The sequence below is a fragment of the Temnothorax nylanderi genome, unplaced genomic scaffold (assembly GCF_030848795.1).
Source record: "Temnothorax nylanderi isolate EJ_2023f unplaced genomic scaffold, tnyl_v1.0 TNYL_tig0125_pilon, whole genome shotgun sequence".
Lineage (NCBI taxonomy): Eukaryota > Metazoa > Arthropoda > Insecta > Hymenoptera > Formicidae > Temnothorax > Temnothorax nylanderi.
This window is the reverse complement of record NW_027249187.1, coordinates 66134-84044: the sequence shown is the minus strand read 5'-3', so window position 1 is coordinate 84044 and position 17911 is coordinate 66134. Positions and strand designations below refer to the sequence as shown.

The 17911-nt window shown below is 41.6% G+C and overlaps 2 protein-coding genes across 4 annotated transcripts in view; one reads left to right on the top strand and one right to left on the bottom strand.

Moving 5' to 3' along the window:
- The window catches only part of LOC139776716 (glutathione S-transferase D1-like), a 60061-nt gene that overhangs the window by 11046 nt on the left and 31104 nt on the right, over nucleotides 1-17911 (bottom strand). The window contains exon 1 of one of the 2 annotated variants that reach the window (XM_071713596.1): nucleotides 11894-12069. The exons of the other annotated variant lie outside the window; for it this stretch is intronic. The gene's annotated coding sequence lies outside the window, so the exon portion shown is untranslated. Of the gene's footprint in view, nucleotides 1-11893; nucleotides 12070-17911 lie in introns of those variants that run through there. 2 annotated transcript variants of the gene reach the window in all.
- LOC139776713 (cyclic GMP-AMP phosphodiesterase SMPDL3A) overlaps nucleotides 1633-17911 on the top strand; it is a 43879-nt gene continuing 27600 nt past the window's right edge. The window contains exon 1 of one of the 2 annotated variants that reach the window (XM_071713592.1): nucleotides 1633-1986. The gene's annotated coding sequence lies outside the window, so the exon portion shown is untranslated. Of the gene's footprint in view, nucleotides 2282-17911 lie in introns of both variants that reach the window. The other variant, XM_071713590.1, reaches the window with a different exon arrangement.

Below are 17911 nucleotides of genomic sequence, written 5' to 3'. Positions count from 1 at the left end.
AATTTCAACGTCGATTCTAAAGTATAAAAGGTAATACTTCTTCTTCAAACAATCAGAATACGTTATTACGAACGAGCGGAAGTTCCTTGTGTTGTTATACAAGTACCTACTTACGGGCTTATACATATACTTATAGAATATATCGGAAAGCGGGAAAACATAAAATGTATATTTTCCCCTAGTTACAAATTCCTTATAGAAGGTTTAACGTTTGAAGGTTTAATCAATGATTTGGTTGGAAATCATCTACTTTGTTTGCATCCACCTTTTAGCTTTCAATGATGAGTATTATAGCTGAAAATATATAAGAAATATAATAATTCACAGTATATTTACAAAATATAACGGTTCTTGGAATATGTATAGCTTTCGGAGTGCGTAAAAAATCAAATTTTTACGATTAGTATTTCTTACGTTATTTTGTACCATAAACTCTTTTAGCTTTCAACGATGAGTAATATATGGGAAATAGAATAATTCACGATATATGATTTAGAAAATATTACGGTTCTTGGAATTAATATATAGCTTTTTTCAAAGTACGAAAAAAAATCAGATCTTTATGATAAATTTTTCTTACGTTATTGTGTACCATGCATTCTCTTTCAACCAAAGATTATCTATTCTTAAATTTTCTTAAAAATTTTTGTAAATAGTAAAAATAATAAAATACAATGCATTATAAATGTGCAGCTGCGTGCGAGAGTAAGATCGGGGGGAAAAACCATTTCATATCCCGTTTAAAGAAAATTGTGCGCAACGTTGCTATTTTTATGAAGACGCGAGAGTTGACGTATGCATTGATGTAAAGCCAAAGAAATGTCATTGTAGAAAACGCAGAAAATTGAACGAACAAGATAAGAACAGGATGAAAGAACGACACGCAGGGGACAGGCGTACGTCTACACGTATATCGGGTACATCAAGGCTGAAAGCAGCGGGCATGACAGTTAATAGAAACATTCTAAGCGACAATAACATTCGTCACGTGGGACGACCGCGGATCGACATTAGCGGCCGCTGGAGTGCCAAAGAAATAGCACATCCGTCGAACAGGTGAGAGCGTGAATAAACAGAAACCAGAACGGGAGACGGGGAATAACGTGGGAAGAACGTGAAGAGAGAGCTCTCTCCGGCTGGAGGAAACCGGGGATCGAAAGGAGCGCACTTGATTTCTGGTTAATAAAACGTTATGCCAGACATGAAGTGATACGGCGATGTATCGCGAGTTATAGCACAATCGAGGCAGGGCGAGGAGGAGGCGATGGTAGAGAAAGCCACTACGAGGCTACGTGTTGCGGTAGCAGAGAGACTCGGTCCGGAGCTGTAGACGGGGCAGGGACCTCGGGGGTGTGCGCGGAGAGAGAGAGAGAGAGAGAGAGAGAGAGAGAGAGAGAGAGAGAGAAAAAGAGACACCAGAGCTTCCCTCACACGTACGCGATACGTACGCGGCTGGTGTACGCGTAAAGAGCGTGTTGTCTCACGGTCACGCGTGTGCGAGGTACGTAATGGGTTGAAGAGAGCTGAGAGGGCGCAGTCGCGAAGCTGGAGCCACCCTCGCGACCCCCGGCAGGCAGCGTCGGCGTCGGCGTCGGCGTCGGCGTCGGCGGCATCGGCGGCGTCAACCCCACCGGAATACCGTCCCGAGGAGGCAGCGAGTTCGACTCGTGCCGGGTTGCGAACCGCACACGGTTCGTCGATCGTTCACCTCGCGCAAGTGAGGGGGTGTTTTCGCTGAAAGACACACAGCTTCGTGACGCGACGCGACGCGGCGTGGGAACGCGGCAATTTTCTCGTCGCTGTCTCCTACTTTCCTCTTTTTCTCCAGCTGTCGACGGAGGCATTAACGCGCTGCAAACCGCATTGCCAAAAAAAGTATCGAGATGAATAAAGTATCGGGTGCTGAGGAATAGATATACGATTTGTCTCGTCGCGAGTGCGGATAGAACCTCGCGGTGCCATCGGCGGCGGAAGAGGCGAGCACGGGTGAGTTAGGGGGTCGTTCGCCGGCGGCGGCGGAGAATGATCCGAGTGGGGAAGGAACGTTGAAGACTCTATCTTTGGGAGAACCGATATATAAGTCGCGCGCCGCGCCGGTTGGAATCGCTCTGTGATTTATAAGCTGCAATCGTAAATCCGTTCGCAATCGGGTTGGAGAAGAAAGGAAAAAGGTGTGTGTAGGTGTACCGTGGGTGTACGTGTGTTCTCCGGTATGACCAGTCACGAGTGAGGCTCTCTCCCGGTATCCCCGACATCCATTCTCGCGGAATCACACGAACACGTAAGTGCTGATTGCCTTTCGGCCCGCGGTCGTACGACGTGGGCTTTATCACTTCGCGTAAACGCGGTCGGTTCGAGAGGCGTAAAGGCGGAATGAGAGTTCTGTCGTTCGCGTCCACGTAAGAGTCTGTGTATAATTTCTCCAAATTGGAGACTCCGTCCGCGTTTGCCGACGGAAAGGGACAGGTAATTTTATCAGCTGCAAACGTTATCTCGGCACCTTAATGCTTTCCCTTCGGGGAAAAGTCTCGAAGCATTCCGAAAGATATTGACGTACCTGCAACAATAATTCTTTCACTATCGAGATGGATACTAGTAGATTGAAAGATGGAAATCGAGTATCAGCAGATTGTTGAAAAATGATATTCTGATGAGAGAAAACATTTGAAATTGCTAGTGTCAGTAAAAGTATTACTTATTAATTATCTTAAACGTGCTATTTAAGTCACTAAACTACATATTTCAAGACGCTAAAGCATGCAGCAAATTGTACGTTTGGAAGTACGATATTTCGAAGTTACGACATTTTTGTTGTCATAAGAATATTACGTTTGACGTTTAGTTGATATTTCAAGTCCATTCTTCCATCACATTTTGGGCAGTTTGGCATCGATTGTAATTATTTCAACCGAGTTTTGAACTGCTCACCGCAAAACCATGTTTATAATAAAAGAACAACGATAATGTGTGGCTATTTGGCATTCAGTATTTGTTATAAACGTCTACTCTTTCGAGCTTATTTATATCTGTCTTCTTTTTCTCTTCTTTTCTCTTTTTATGAATTCTTTATCCATATAAAGAGATTTGGCAAAATTTGACTCGTACTAGCAAAGGATCGTCTGTCTTCTCTTTTCTCGTGAGCGTGGCTTTTAGCAGTTTGTATTGGATTACAGAATTTAAGAATTACTTTAATCCAAAGGCCGAAATTTATACTTTAATGAAATCGCAATGGTCCTCCTTTTTCTCTCTTTAATAATGAGCCATAAAGCAAGCATCTTGACCTTTTGTTTCTTCTTTCTCGGCACTCAACGGTTTCGAACGTATGCATTTTTCATTGCCTGGGATACAGAAAAAATAATGAACTTGTGAGCGATTTTATCGATTTCCAGAAAAATAGCAAAGAAATTTCTCGACATCCATTCTGCTTTCACCAAAATATAAATTCATTTAAATTGATCTTCCGATTTCGAATGTCGCGAGGATGTTAGAACTGCCATCCGTTATAATTAAGTTCAAGCTTCTCCGCTCCTAATTCACTGCTTTCCTTAAACGCTGCATCCAATTTACACTAGGTACTGCTCAGTGAAATCAGAATTCCGTGGAAGAACTTACTTTAGAATCTTTAGAATCTTATCTTTCACAAATGAATTATGAGTATCTTTCAACTTGTATGCGCTTATTTATTGAAACGACCGATAAGATGCTTGAAAATATAATAAATTAACGCATATATATATGAATATTAAAAATATATTTTTATGTAATGTATTTTTATATAAAATTACATATCGATTTTGTAGTAATGTTTATTGAACAGAAACATAATTGAATCCATAAGGCATTGAAGATACTTTGACTCGTGTTTTCTTTCTTCAGCTGTAGAGTGACATTTCGTAATCGTCGCCCGTCTTTCGAATGTGATTTTCCGAAAGCTGAGAACACACGGAAGTTGATTGAGTCGTCTAATTGGCAACCAGGCGCGGCTTTGATCTGGAAATTGCAATTTCTGTTGTCTCGGGGCGCGGTTGAATTGTTCCCGGTGCCTGTGTCTGTTTGCGCGGCGCGTTATCGCTAAACGAAACAATCGGTCCTCCCGGTTCGGTTGCCCTCGCGAAGAAGAACTTAAACTTTACTTTAAAACGTCCTAACGGAAGATAAATTATTACGAATCCGCGTTAAACCCACGTGGCGGCAGCCGGGGATGCACAAGGAATACATTAATGCGAAATGCATCGCGCGCTCTTGCGGCTGCTCCGCCGCTCGCGAATGCAAAACTAACATCTGCGTTATCCCCGAGAAACGCAAAATCGCTTAAGCGCGTCTTAAGCGGGGGAGGCGAAACTTTCGCTATATCCGTCTGACAGTTATCCGATACATTACACGGCGGGATACCCGATATATTATGCGCGGCTGGGTACATATAACGTGCGAGTACACGCCGCTCCGCGCCGAGCGGATAATTTTATTCTAGCACGCGAATTCTCTTCGGCGCGGCACGCGCGAATATTACGCTTTTTCTTCGGACGAGCTATATATATAGATCGTGCGAATCCCACGGTGCCACGGAATCGGCGAGCGATTCGGCGTAATGATATTACGCGCCATAAATTTTACCCTCTAAAGAGGAAAGGGAAAGGGGACGTGGGGGGGGGGGGGAGGGTTGAACACAGAGATGCGGTTGAACTCTTGAACATCGACCGATGTGCCAGGCGTGTGTGTTGGCCTCGCTTTCATCTCGTTGCGAGCTCTAATGTGCGGCACGTTGCGGCTGCATCTGCGTCTGCCAGGTCTCCGCAGATGCACGCCCCGCCGAATTCGCGAATACCGGCCTCGCTCGTGGCTTTGTACAATTAATCGACGTTTCCGTCAACGGCATCTTTCCTCCACAGTCGAACAGTGCTCAGCCTGACGGTATACGGTGACGTCTTTCCCGCGGTTTCGTCACGACGCTGACTCGCGACAACTCGCTCGTCGAATTAGATGAAGTGATCATCCGCGTGAGGATTATGTAGGATAGAGGAATAGGAATTGTACCGCAAGCAGTAGTTGAAAGTCCTATAAACTTAGCACATTCGCCGCTCCACCAGCGAGACACTTTTCGCGAGAAATGCAAGCGAGAACGAAAAGTTTGAAACGCGCCTTGCTTAGCTGGCGTTTATAAGCGAGCGATAATCGAACCGTATATTCGCCTTTATTACATTTCTATTTTATTTTGCTTCGTTGTTTTGTCATTTTATTACGCTTTTATATAATTTCAAGGAAACTCTTGGAAATACCAGCATGAAAATTACGCGTTTTGGTCGACCCTCGCTACGAGTGGAGTTGGATTATTAAATGTTATATTTTTCAAGTTTTTGCATTATAGTGCGAAACTCGTAAAAAATAGTTTTTGCAACGCTCGTACGGCGTGCAAGCTCAACGATGCGGCCGTCGTATACACGTCACCGAACAAGTTTCTCAAAAGAAAAATTCCGCGGCGAAACATAAAAGGTCGACTCGGTTGAATTCGGAATAACATCGCACTAATAAGATTCTGTATTATATTATAGTAATTTTATATTATTTTGTATTATAGTATAGTAATTATCTATCGATATCTTAATTATCAGAAAACATTGTACCGAACAGAAATAAATTGCTGTGATGCCATTGTTTCGATAGCTCGAAATATATTGAAGCACGTTAACTTACTGCTTTAGTTATCGCAAACAATATTTTGCAATAATTTAAAGCTTCTGTTTTCTTCACTGCAGAACCGTGTTGAATTATGATGTCAGATGAGAAATTACGTAAACTTTTTCCTCGCACTATTCGAGATAAGTGAGTTCTTCTCGCACGCTATCACGGTTACAGTATAGTATTGGTAAAATATACCACTCTTTCCAATTTGTGGATTAATAGATAGCTACATTTTGTTGCGAGGTTTATTTTTGTTGGAAATGTAGGATGCACGCAGATTAAATTATACGTTCGTTTACTAACACAAAATAGAAAGAGGTGTTTTTAGAATCTCTTATTAATTTATATTATATTGAATATATATGATGACAAGAAGATTAATTTATTTCAATTTATAATGTAAGGAAGGACACGATTCCTTTTGATGTTATAATTCAATACAGCTGTAGAAAACGCGTAATTTAAGCGGTGACAGATATATACATACATACAGGTTTCTCCCGCTGTCCAAAAGCGTTCCTATGAAATCTTTCATAAGCCGAAATGGTATAAAGTAAAGAAAGCAATTACCATGGGAAAAATTTTTTTCGTAAAAGTGAAAATTCTTTTTGGATTTCTTTCGGTTGGCGAAAATAGGCACTAATGTAGGACATGTAGAACTTTCGTAAAAGCGAAGTGACGTAAAGCAAACTTTCGAAAAGCGAGGGATACCTCTACATACATATATGTATATAGGGTAAACTCGGGTAAGATGGCTATATAGAGGAAAGATGGCCAACCCATGTTTATTCGATACTAGATGATGAATTAGATTGATAGAACATGGGCCATCTTTCTTCTATGGCCATCTTATTCGAGTTTCCCCTATTGTATTACGTATAATATATAAATATAATAGGTTGGGGAAAAAGTAATCCATTATTTTTTCGTTTATTTCAAGGCTAAAATAATGGATTACTTTTTCCCCAACCTAATATATACATATATACACATACATATGCATATATATGCATACATATATATATATATATTTGTTATATATAATGTATACATGTATATGTATTTATAAAGAATATTGCTACAAATATGTAGATTCAAAAAGAGAACAGAGCAGCTCGAGTTAACCCGCACTCGCTTTTCGAGGAAGGGTCAACGATACTATAGTTTTTCACAAGCATCGCTTTTGCCATCATCGAGGGACTCATGTGGTGGCAGGTTGACGTGCCTGCAGGTTCTGTGTGGAAACTGCACGCCATATAAATGGATTAAAAGAATTTGACGAGAGATTCCATTCTATAAAACTGATATTCAAACGCACAAAAGAAATAGAAATTATTTTAAAAAAGTTTGAGTTTTATTTTACTTTTTTTTATTCTCAACAAACTGATGCTAGTTTATATTTTTCATAAACGATTAGAGGTAAATTCCAATTTCTGCGAAATTAAAAACATAGGCTATGATTAAGCGCCCATTGTGGAACCTCTGTGGAATAAATTTAACTGCAACGTATTTTAATCCTTATGAAGATTAGACTATATAATCTCGTTAGAGAAATTAAAGCATTAATCAAAAAAGGAAAAACATTTCAAATTAGTTAAACTGACTTGAAATTAAAAATTCTTATTATCTTCTAAATCTAAATTTACTCTTACAGGCATTATTATGTGTTAAAATTACAGTCAGTTTAGAATTCTGTGCTGCAATACCATCGTATCGTGACTTTAGTAAGTCTTTTGCGAACGATACTTATCACTGAACGTATATAGCGTTTCTCTCGGTAATCCGTTTGCGCTTGTCAGAGCAACAGACGTCGATTTTGTTTCTAAAGAGACATTTAGAGATTATTTCATCTCGCGCAGCAAAGTAGCGTTGAGAGTTAAAGAACATTTTTCGAATTATTATATTATTCTACATTACACCGGCCACCTGCTACAACGTAGAGTCTCAACGTGGAAACTCGATTCTTGTGATTAATTTGAGTTTCATATTAACGACGGATACACGACACTCTCAATCTCGTTAATATTTGATGCAGAAATGGCGACAAAATGTGAAAGAAAGAGAGAGATAGGGAGATAGAGAGAGGGGGAGGGGGGGAGAGGAGAGAATGCGATGAGAAAGCTGCTCATGATGATAGATGGAATGCGACGTAAATCTTATTTGCCTCTATCTACGTCTATACCGTAGCACCCTCCCTGCCAATATTGTCCGTTTTCGTATGCAACTTTTAACAGCCGAGATGTGTCGCTGTCATGCAAGCTTTCGTTTTCCCCGCTATTGCACTCTCTCATGTATACCAATGCAACGTGCCGCGCAAATCCGCGAAGAAGCGACGCATACGGATTTATAAGTGATAAGCGTAACTCCTCGGAGTACCTCGAAAATATCGAAATAGTCGAATGCGCATTCAGTCGAGTCGTTTCTCGCGCGCGGCACGATATTTCGCTACGCTAAGGGGAAGCCGTCAAATGTCGTCGTCTTTTTATAAAAGCTCAATACGATGTAGGACGCGTCGGAATCTTTGACGTTAATGCCGGATAATAAAGTTTTTTTTTTCTCCTTACTTACACTCTTCGTTAGAGACTTCGCGGAAAATCTTGCATTTTTAATTCTTTGTAACGATCGCGGCAAGTAGCGCCGCGACATTTTAGTTAATGAAAAATCGACCGCAACTTGATTAAAGACTCTGCGATTTAAATTAAGGTCAACGGATCTGAAACTCCCTATGTAGAATATTGATGGGACAGAATTTGATGGATAACTGGTTGAGGAATATTGATAGATAGCACACTTTCTTCGTAAAATTAAAATATTATTGTTATCGCAAGTGTTTATAAACACCACGAGGATATATTATAAACATATATTTTTATAAAAAATTGATAGAAAAGTAAGATCACATTTAATATATGTTTTACTATCTGTAAATAGAAAATGTTGAGATTTCGCAAATTTAATTTGGATAATTTCTAATTATTTTTTAAATTAATAATTCATATTTCAATAATATTGTCTACATAAATTCGAAATATATTATAAAAATTGATTATTTAAATTCGACAGAATCTCTTCTTTTTTCCCAAAAACTAAGACAATGTTGATTTATTAAGAGGATTATTATTAAGAGGATTCGTTTCCTTCTCCACTGTACCTACGTTTGACTTTGACAGCCGATCCATCCATCGGCGTCAAGAACATAACAATCGATTGATTATTTATTGCGGAGTAAGACTGCACTCCCGTTTCGATATCGAAAGAAATAGGAGATTGTGGCTCTTGCTTTTTGTCTCCGAACTCCGAGCTGTTTTTGCGGCGATCTCGAGCTGGTCAAGGGACTGGCCCGGCGATATCGCGCCGGCGAGCTCGCGAGGGATAACGTCGCCAGTCGCACGGAAAGCGTTAAGAGCTATCATCTCGGGAGACTCGTTTCGCGCGTCGTAAATCACGGCGAAAAGTCTCGTCGACTCTTTGACGCGTTTTATAACGCCTTAAAAGTGACCATTAATTATCGCGAGGCGCACACGGTCGAATGCGTTCCGCGCAAGCATCTATACGTGTATACGCGTATCTCTGCATGTGTGTGTGTGTGTGTGTGTGTGTGTGTGTGTGCGTGCGCGCGCGCGCGCGCGGGTGCAACTGTGTGTACCTGTGTCGGATTCACATAAATCTCAAGCATACAGCTGTCGCTATGCCGGCCACGTTCGCGGAATAAATTCGCCGAGGGAAAGAATCGCGCGGCGCGGTAGCCGCGTACTACGTGTTCGTGTTCGGAAGTGACGCTGGGCCGTTCGATCAAGGGCACCCCCTCGACGAAAGCTTCCCCCCCCCCCCGCCCTGAGTCCCCAGCCTTCCTAGCTTATTACGACATAATATCGTTGCCGATAATAATAATCGATCTCTAATTGAATTTGCATTCCGAGCTTGTCTTTCTATCCCGTCCCGGACGTTTGCACTTTATGAATTTCGTCCGCCACCGTAAATAATTCAACGCGAATTTCTCTCCCCCCGGTTAAACCGATTACCAATATAATAACGGCGGACGTATAAAAAGAGAGAGAACGCGTCGCGCCGCGGTGTGTAATAACGATCGTCGATGGAACGCATCAAAGAGAAAATTCACGCAGGTGGATCGCAGAACAAATGCACGATTCGTTCCGTACTGGCGCGCCCGCGTCGGCCGCAAAAGTATTAATGGCACACGGGCCACGGCATTTCTGCGCCATGAATATGCATCGCTGGGCTATATATCGAACAATAGTGCATTACGACCCGAGAAGGCACTGGCAAAGTGAGTCCCTGATAGACGGCGGAAGCGGGGCCGGGGAGGGGGGGGGGCGGGATAAGAGAAAGAAGGTGAGTCAGGCTAGGAAATAAATCTTCCGCGGCCCTCAAATTAAGACAACCGGCGCGAGAGAACGCGAGGGAGGACATTTACTCCTTAATGCGTCGACATGATTCCGCGAATGCTAATGCGTTTTTTTTCCTCCTCTTTCTCCACGGGGCCAATGTATGATAACGATCCGCGATAACGATCGCCCAGCATGGTGCACGCGCCTTCTTCCGCGCGCCAGCTTTTTTTCCTCTCTCCTACGGAGCTTAGTGCACCGTCACTAATCGATTCATATCAACATTCCGTAGATTTTACGCACCATTTTCCACACGATCGCGCAATTTCCTATACGAGACTATAAGGAGACCTGGAAAGAGAGGAAGAGCTTACCGACATGCCGTTTATTATATCTAAATTGCCATTTTCTTCGCTCGCGATAAACTTTGCGATAACTTGCGTTATAACGATTAAACGCGGCAAAACGAATGCGATAATGAAGCGTGTCGCGTTCGAATCTCTCAGTAAATTACAGCTCAATATTTTTTCGCGTGGTAAAAGTTTCAGGAGTTTCCCTATAATTGCCGAGAGTAGGAATTTCACGAGAATAAAAAACGTAGAAATGTACATATACGCGTACGCTCGCAAGATCCGTGCTTTATACTCACTCGAAAAATTCATGTACTCGGTGACATTTGTCACCTGGTACACGCGATAACGGGCATAACGAGATTCTGGTGCCAGTCGACAAAGCTGGCGTTGATCAAATTATTTCCTATTATCCGTGCCGCGCGCTGCGCTAGTTACCGTAATATCTAAAACAGCTGAAACACCGGTTAGGTGGCGTCCGACGCGACGGCCGCTAAACAGCACGATCAGCAATAGTTCCTCGATGTTGGGGCGTTAAATGCGCGTCGGGCAGAATTTTCAGTGAGCGACACGTAACCCGCTTATATCCCGCTTAATGACACGCAACATTTTTTTTTGTTCGCGCGAGGCGCGATTGCGATGTTTGACGCGCGCGACCCGTTGCGACCTTAATATGCATCGGCCGTACCCCCCGCTCGGAACTTCGCACAGTATCAATCACGTTTTTTATTGGCCCCGGCGCATTGTCTATACATTTTTTTACGACTCGCCAACACAGGTACCCGCGGTATAAATACGTGCTCCAGTATGACGTGCGTCTGCCCGCGCTCTATTCCCAATTCATCGGCGGTAACAATAGACGTAAAATCCGTTCGAACGGATCCTCCTTTATTCTATCGAGATAGCGGTAATGGGTATACGATAGTTTACACCACAGTTCCTTAATTTAATCCGATCGCGAATACTTCAACTGCCGATAAAAAATTGCCGAGCACTCGTTGTATATATAGTATGCTTTTGTACGAGGCGCGGAGTAGTCCAACTCGTTAACGCAAGAGAGTTTGCATAATATTTAAGAGATATATGAGAAATTGTTGCTGGCTAACTCGCGGAGAGTTTTCAACAACGTTCTCAGAACAAGAGGAGCGAATTTTAATTAATGTACAAAATAAAGCACGTTTTTTCGCACTTTTTTACGCCAATTAAAATTCGCTTTTAACGTTTCCTCCACCAAAATAAAAATCGGTCGTTTCGTATAACAAGATTCCCACATTTAGGACGTCGTCTATCCCGGAATTGACGGTATTTTCGTGGCGGAGGGACATTGCAGAGGATGAAAAGGGTTAACGCGGGTAACGAACGGGTGTCAGGATTCAAGCTGGAAAATTCTTTGTCCCGCTATCCCGGCTATTCATTCGATTCCTTGAACACTATATCCCGCCGTAAAACGGCCGCCACCTGCGCCGTGTGCGCACGAAACGCTCTAATCATAACGATTGTTTCATGGCGTGTACTTACAATCCGCCGCGCGCGCTGACTTTCTTCTCCGGCCTGTCGCGGATTTATCGCGCGTTCGCCGACCCACTGTTATCGATACCATAGATTATCCGCACGCACCGGCACCTCCTTTGTTCCTGCCGTCTCTCGATTTTAAGAAAGGATTTCCTCTCGTTTTGTTCTCAACTTCTGTTTTTAAAGAGCTGGAATGGACGAACGTGTAACACGTTAAATTTAAATAATAATTGTATTAATTACAGCGTTATACGAATAAATTAGACTAACTATAATTACAAATCGTATTTGCAATCGAAAATACGAAAATACAAATCGAATATGGAAAACGATCGAAAGAGAATGTATTGCAAGACATTCACAATTGATACCTAATTTTCGAGAGTAATCCAATTTCATGGGATGAATTTCCATTCAGTCGGTTTTAATTCGTTTATTTTTTGTCTGTTATACATTATTCACATACATCGCTTTTTTACCGCCATTCGAAATGAATGCAATTATTGTGCACGATGTGCGTTATTCGATTTCCAATTCATCGGATTGCTCGGCTTTTATAATTCGACAATTATATATTTTACAAATGTTTTATAACAACGGGAAGGCAAAATACCTAGTTGATTATTTTCTGACACTAATTATTCATCGCGATCGGTTGAAATATCTTTATTGTGTGCAGTTCTGTTCTACTTTATCTAAACAAACTGTTACTACGTTTACTCGAGGGTTACTTCTGTAGTAACTTATGATAATTCACCCGTTTACGCGGAGTAAATTATCGTAAGTTACTACAAAATCCCGTTTACGCGAAGGAATTATCGTAAGTTACTACAGAAGTAACGCTCGCGTAAACGTAGTATGTGTTATAATTATGGCAATGTGTGTTACGAGAGTAGGTATATGTCGAAATGCCGTTTGCACTGTTGTCGGTCGGAGTCGGTCGTACATTTTTTCCTAAATTTTTTATTTTTCTTATTCAAGTTAACGATAATAACCTTTCGATATTTTAATTCCAAGTTTTTGTTAAGGTTTTATCTTTTCGTGCATCTTTCGTGAAAATGCGACTAAACATTTAAAGTATTTCTCATTCAAGTCTGTCTAAAAAATTGTGAAATTTAGTAATTTCCCCGGGGAGATTCTTACGTATCGAGAATTTTCGCGAGAGTGCTAAAGACGCGCGAAGACTTTTGTGAGAGAAATGACGCGTAAATCGGGGATTCTTGCCGAGATCGTAAGAACGGTTGCGCCACCTTCTCAGGAATGCGGCGCAATTTAACTTAATTAAAGGAGCACGGAGGATCCGGGAGGCGAACACGCGTAACATTCGTTCGTCCGCTCAGCCCCCGACACCAGCGATCGATATCGAGGAATTTTCTGTGGTGCTGCTACTCGGTTTCGCGCGCGGCGAGGATGCACGACATGCAGCAGCGAGAGAGTGGCGCAGTTTCTTGTCACGCGCGCGTTTCGTGCTTTCGCGTACCCACATTTCCGGTCCCCTGCCCGCCGTCGAACGTATTTCCCGACACAGCCGCTTAGAGACCGCATTTACCTGCAAAACGTTTCAGAAGCGCATCTCACGCCGCGCCGCACCGCACCGCGCCGCGCCCGCACCCGCACCCGCAGTGGACCTATATACGCGGTAGGTAATTGCGCCCGGGATATTTCGTCGCTCTGGGCCAACTAAAACTTCCCAGCGACTTCCGTTCGATGCGGCAAGCCCCGCCAGTGCAGGCGGGTAGGATTTTTCCAAGAGATTTATAAAAAAAAAAGGAACTTGGCGTTTCCCTCGCTTATTTTCAAGGGGTATAATTGCATTTAATTCAGCGTGCGTCGAGCTACGAAAGGTTTTATGAAGGAAGCTGAATATCGTTTTTCCTGTTAATAACGTTCCGGTAATGCTGACTCTCGTATGTCCTATAATCGCATAAAAACATTCGATTTTTTTACTCTGCTTCGTCCTGTAACCGTTAACGAGTATAAAAAAGGACGTTGTAATTGATAGCAAGTTTTAAAAGGTAACGCGCGCAAAGCGGGGTATGATGGAAATCAATTTCTTATAAATCTTTTAATTCTATTGAATTTTCTATGTAATCTCATTTAAACCATATGCCCATTAAACCTTTACAAGATTTATGGATCTGGTAAAGGTTAATGATCCGTGAACTAGGTATGACGCCGCTGCGCCGTGCGAGTTATTGTAGTTTTTAATCACGATCGAAAAGGATAGAAGCAGGATGCAATTTTTTAGAATAAAAATGACAAAAAGTTGTTAGATATTTTATTCTAAAAAAAATTCTTACTCTACACATATAGTCTACCTACACATATTATTAAAAAAGAATCTTAAAAGTTGCGGAAGCGATCCTATCTTCATATATTTTATACATTTCTCTTGTATATCTTTTAGTAGTATATCTTTTATTTTATTGTCAGTATATTTTATTGTCAATATTAGATTCTCATAAATATTTTATTCAAGTATTTTGGTCTTATCCGTTCACCGATATATTATATTGTTTCATAATATTTTATTTTCGGGAAGCTTGTTTGAGCCCTTCCAGTGCACCGTCTTGCATCCGCAGCTACCGATCCATTAACGCTACACGCGTTATGTACATACACCCGTGATTGGCGACACGCCAACTTAACGAGTATGTATCCCGCACAAAGAAAAAACGCGCTCGCTCCCGATGCAAGAATTCGGCGGAAGAACGTATAAACAGCGCGGGCGGGTCGACAAGATTGTTGATTAAAAGGGGTTGCGAGCGCGAACCGGTACGACGCGAAGGGTTGTACCCGGGATAGATAGTAGCCCGGAGTAGTAGCGCGGAGCGGGCGTTATTACGACTAGGTACGATTTCTTGTAAGGGCGGAAAACGAGCGAAAACTTTAGCCTATTAAGCGCAGAGTACAACTCGCCGTAAAGATTACACGCGATCGCTCATTTGCATTTTCTTTCCTCTGTCAAGCGGCATCAATTTATTCTGTTCGCTTCCATTTCGAATGCGCCACTGATGCGAACGGTGCAGAGTATACGTATAGCCAATCTTAAGTTTGACAGATCCGATCAATTTAGAATCAATATCTCTTTAATGAAGATTGAGACGAAACTTATATACACACACAATTTTTCAATATCAAAATTCTGCTAAAATAAATTCAGCCAGTAAACCTTGCATAAAGAATAAAATTCTATTATTTATTTGCGCTGCACATAATTTGCAAACTGTCATTCTCGGCATTTACTCGATACTAATTAAGAAAGCGTTAAGATTTATTACGGATTTATTACGTATTTTTATTACGTATTTTATACGGATTTATTACGTATTTTTATTACGGAATAACTGATTGCGCAGACTGAAGGATTTGCAACGAGAGTGAGATCTGCTCAGAATTTGTACAGAGTCTATTTAAAATATGTTCTTATATTTAGATATCTTAAGAAAATTGAATAATTTATTTTCATATTTTCCTTAAAATCATATATTTATGGATTTAAGATGATATGTAAATACTTAAATAGATTATTTAATATTTAAAAAATTAAATTTTATTTTTTAAGTCAAATCTACAATTTTAATGCAGATTTAATTGAGTTCATTATCCTGAAACAATTTCCAAAACTTCACTTTTTAAAAGTATTGATCCAAAATTGTTTAATATTAAGTTCTTTAATTATAGACTTTACTTTTAGTCTTTGACCTTCAATTTTTCAAAGAAATTTGTTTCAACTTTAACCGTTCATCTCATTTCATCACGAAGCACGTCGTAAGACTAACGGGAGAACGGTGTAAACGTGAGAGGGAAAAAATGATATCATTGCACTCCCGCGGGTCGAATAATGAGTAGCGAGTAGCGATCAAAGAAAAACGCGCGAGGGAATCGGACAGCCCGGCACAAAAGATACAACGAGTCCAGGTGAGAAAGAACGGGGACGGGACCGATAGTCGCGAGTATCCATTACGAGTCGAGGGCACCCCTTGCGAGGGGTCGGGCGGTAGGAAAATAAACGAGAGTTCCAGCTCGTTAGCCGTCGAACGGCTCCGTGCTAATAAATGCAACACGCGATGTTCTATTTGCATCTACCTTCGCAACGACGGCGACGCCGACGGTCGAATCGGACCTTCGCGTGCACCTCGAGAAAAGTTTTCAGTCGACGCGACGCGACGGCGCGGCAGAGCGGGATTCGCTGCTGAAGCTGCGAATAAGCCCCGATTCGATTCCAGTGCGAGTGCGGCGTGCATACGCATGTTAAACAGTCGTATCTCTCTTGTGCTCCTGTTATCGAAAAACATAAACCGCACGCGCGTTGAATGAGGAGTACGGTTCTCGAGCTGGCGCGTTCCCTTTCGACGAATTAAAGAATTCAAAGCCGAATTAAATGGGATGGAACTATATGTTGTCAAAGAGGCGCGGCGCGTCATGGTGCACGCGAATTAAATATGCAATATATTTTGCAAAAGTCGCGGAATAAAGGGCCGCAGACGTCTCTCTCGCTCTCTGCAATTGAAAAAGATATATGAATATGTATGCGTTCAAAAGAGGCATCTCTGCTCTCAAACGGCAACGTATTACGTATCTGAAAAACGCAGCCCGAAGGGCTAGTTGAACTAAAAACTCGCGTTAAAGCCCGCACGGAGTTCTGCAGATGAGAGGATACGGGGTCTCGGGAAGCAAGAGAGAGAGAGCTAGGAAACGATACATCGTCCACGATATATGCAACGTTCGCTGATTTAATTTCGGCGCATCACGCACGAGTGGCAGCTGACGTTTGCTGTCACTTGGCCGGAAACTGCTATCGTTTCGAGCTTATCGAGCAGTATGCTCGTACAAATAAGGCTATTCGTGCGCTATCTCTCCCCTTCCTTTCTCTCTCTCTCTCTCTCTTTCTCTGTTGCGCAATCAATTTAATGTAATAACAAATAATACAGTTGCAGCGAGCTAAAGTAACGCAATTAACTTTTTCTAAATTTGGAAATAGTCTAGACTACTTTATTTAGACATTCTAAGTTTGTTCTTCTTTAAATCATCATCTTTTTTAAATTCTTATATTTGTCCCTTTTGAGATATTTGAAATTATCTCGGGGATTATTTTAGTACTGCAGTGAGATACAACAGTATTTTAGCTTTATACATAATATATATAGGTATCTAATTTTGTCGTCGCGTTTGCTATATAATAAGCAATGAAAAAAACATGATTATTCGTGAGAACCAGAATCAATGTTAAGCAATAGTATAATTTTTATCAACGAATGAATAATTTTAATAAATTTTCCAAAATTCTTTCTATTACATATAGCATATCGAGAATGCTGTTTCTTGATCAAAATCTGATTTTTGCCTGCGTTAATGCGATTTTTTTCTATTAAAAATTTGTGCCAAATAAAGTTGAAAGTAACAAAGTAGTTGTGAAACATTTTTCTAAATGAGAAAATAAACTATTAAAATTAATTAAAACTAATTAACCTAATTTTAATTAATAAAAATAATTTTGAAACAAATATGAGATTCTTTTCAACTTAATTTAATACATCAAACGATTTCGCACCGGTTTGATGATAAAAGGAAACGTACCGTATGTAGAACATACCACGAACCTCACAATTTTACAGACTGTCCCCTGGCGTCCTTGAGCACGTACAGGCATTCTTCAAGGTGTATCCAATTTCGCGGGGCGAATTTACGCACTACCCTTTGCGGGTCCCCTTCTCTTTTTATTGCAACGAATCTCTCGCCAAGAGTCCGTCCGCCTTTAAACACTATCCCCCAAAGGTCAATTACCGATAAACTCACGGCGGGGAGCACATAAGCTCGTGGTATATAAAGAAGAGACGACGTGGGCGGGCGGTCGCGGTGGTGGAGGAAGGGGGGGAAGCGGGTTAAAGCACCGCTCGTAAATGCGCGATGGGAAAGATACAGCCCGGTGTGGTATTCGATGTAAAGCCCGAGCGCGTACGTGGCTGCGGGTTAAGAAGTTGTCACGTGAGCGTCCGGATAGGCGAAACCCCGTCGTGTCCC